The sequence below is a fragment of the Myotis brandtii genome, unplaced genomic scaffold (assembly GCF_000412655.1).
Source record: "Myotis brandtii unplaced genomic scaffold, ASM41265v1 scaffold1040, whole genome shotgun sequence".
Classification (NCBI taxonomy): domain Eukaryota; kingdom Metazoa; phylum Chordata; class Mammalia; order Chiroptera; family Vespertilionidae; genus Myotis; species Myotis brandtii.
The window spans coordinates 1,006,969-1,009,834 of record NW_005353498.1 but is presented as its reverse complement, the minus strand read 5'-3'; positions in this window follow the sequence as shown (position 1 = coordinate 1,009,834).

Sequence of the window (2,866 nt, the reverse complement as noted above, 5' to 3'; positions counted from 1 at the left end):
GATGGATGAGGAAGGGGTAAAGGGTGAGGCAAAGTGGGAGGCAAAGAAAGAGGGGGGAGTAGGGAGGAGGAAGAGGAGATAAAAATGGAGAAAGAGCCCTAGCTGGTTTGGCTCAGTGGACAGAGTGTCAGCCTGGGGACTGAAGGGTCCTGGCGTTGATTCCAGTCAAAGGCACAGGCCGGGCTGTGGGCTTGATCCCCAGTGTGGAATGTGCAGGAGGCAGGTGATCAATGATTCTCTCTCATCAGTGATGTTTATCTCTCTCCCTCTCCCCTCCTCTCTGAAATCAATAAAAAAAACCAAACAAACATTTTTTTTAAATGGAGGAATACCTGACCTAGCCAGTTTGGATAGAGCGTAAGCTGGTGAACTGAAGGGTCCTGGGTTCAATTTCAGTCAAGGGCACATGCCCGAGTTGAGTGCTCCATCCCCAGTGGGGGGGAAGAGGGGGGGGGCTCTCATCATTGATGCTTCTATCTTACTCTCCCTCTTTCTTCCTCTTTGAAATCAATAAAAATAATTTTTAACCAATGGGAAAATATCCTCAACTGAGGATTAACAGAAAGAAAAAAATAAAAATGGAGGAAGGCCAGGAGGAGGTGAAGGCTGGAGGGTGGAGGAATTGGATTCTGAGAGGGACTTTGTGAACTGGCCCGGATCTGATTCGCGTTGTAAGGTCGCCCCCTGGCGACCCAGTGGAGAATAAGCAGGGCGATGTGGCCTGTCCACCCTGGCATCTATCTTCCCTCTGGCCCTCAGAGTTGGTCAAAGCAAGTACGACAGCCTGACCCAGGCCAACTTCAGTCAGTCGAGTAGCCTTTAGTCTTACAGCCTCAGTTTCTCCATGAACAGAATGGGGACAATATGCCCCTGGCACATTGCCAAGGAGCCCCTGTGCCTGGATGTGCCCAAGTGATTGTCACTAAGCCCTAAGGACCTACTGCCATCCCTACTTCACAGAGGGGCAAACTGAAGCTCAGAGAAGAGCACTCAGAGGCAGAGGCAGAGGCAGGACTGGAAAATGCAGGACCCCAGGCCTGGTCTGGCTCCTGGTGAGGACCCAACCCCTCCCAAAGGATTTAGGAAACACGCCCTGCTGGGCAGACCCGTGGGTGTCCCTGGCGTCCTAAGGTGCCAATTAAATGCTCGTGGCCATCTCCAGGCCAGAGCTGTGGACAGCAGCATGGCCGAGCCTGGGCCGGAGCCGGGGTACGCTTGGCGAGTGCTCGCCCTGTGCGGGGCTGCTGTGTTCCTGGCGGCGGCTGCAGCCGGGGCAGCCCTCCTGGCCTGGAATCTGGCTGCCGCCACCTCCAGGGGCTCTCACTGCCCAGAGCTAGAGCTGGGAGTCAACGCCACGGTGCCCCCCGGGGACCCCACGCTGGAGGTCCAGGAGCTGCAGCGACAGCTGGCAGAGGCTGCCCAACGCGAGGAGGCTCTGGCCAGGCAGCTGGACCAGGCCAAGGGCGTCCATCGGGAGCTGGAGGAGGCTTTAAGGGCCTGTGAGAGCCGCCAGGTAGGTGGGCAGTGTTGGGGGCTGGGGCATCCAGAATGTGGGCGGGAAGAGGGTCTGTGGGGGGAGGGGCGCGCGCGCGCACACACACACACACACACACAGATGCCCCCTTGTGCCTTGGTTTCCCCAATTCTTTTGTTGTTGTTAATCCTCACCCGAGGATCTTTTTCCATTGATTTTTAGGGAGTGGAAGAGAGAGGGAAAGACAGAGAGAAACACCCATGTGAGAGAAACACATCGATTGGTTGCCTCCTGCAAGTGCCGGGGAGGAGCCTGCAACCCTTGACCGGAATCGAACCCGGGACCCTTTGGTCTGCAGGCCGATCCTCTACCCACTGAACCAAACTAGCTAGGGCAGTTTCCCCAATTCTTTTTTTTAAAGATTTTTTACTGATTTTTAAAGAGAGAGGAAGGGAGAGAGAAACATTGTGTGAGAGCCGAACATCGCTGTCTCCTGCATGCCCCCTATCAGAGATTGAGCCCCCAGCATGAGCACGTGCCCGGACCAGAAATCAAACCAGCAACCCCTCGGTACACAGGAGGACGCCCACCCCACTGAGCCACACTGGCCAAGGCATTTCCCCAATTCTTCCATGAGAAGGAGAACAGCACCATAATCCCAGCTCCGACCATGTCAGTCACCTTTATTACACCTCTGATCCAGAAGGCCCCACTGTCCTCTACTACTTGCCAGAGAAACAGCAGTGGATAGAGAAGCCCCAGAGCCCTGAGCCCACCTGGGGACGACCTCCTTTATCCTGTCCCCCAAGTGCCCACTCAACAGCCCCCTTCCCCCGAGCCAGTGTCCCTGCCCTATTTTGGGAAAAGGACATTCATGTCACCTGTAATTAGGAGGCTAAAGTTAGCTTCTTGGAGGAGGCACCAGCCAGGTCCTCCCTTTTTCTCTGGCCGCCTCCTTCACACTCTCTTAACCTTTCCAGCCCTGGGCCTCACAAGAACCATGCCCATCCTCAAAGTCCCAACGATTCATATTTATTAACTACTGTGTGCTTCTGTGTACCGGGCCCAGCAGAGGTTGGGAAGTGTGTGAATTTTAAAATTCAAAACAGACCCTTTACCCCTTCCTGCCTACCTACTAGTAAGGGACGGGTGTGGAAGAGCCAAGTTTAAGAGCAGCCTGCCCTTGGTTCAAATTCCGACTTTGCCTCCCAATGGAAGATGCTCTAAGGCAGTGGTTCTCAACCTTCCTAATGCCGCGACTCTGTAATGCAGTTCCTCATGTTGTGGTGACCCCCAACCATAAAATTATTTTTGCTACTTCATCATAACTGTAATTTTGCTACTGTGATGAATCATGATGTAAATATCTGATATGCAGGATGTATTTTCATT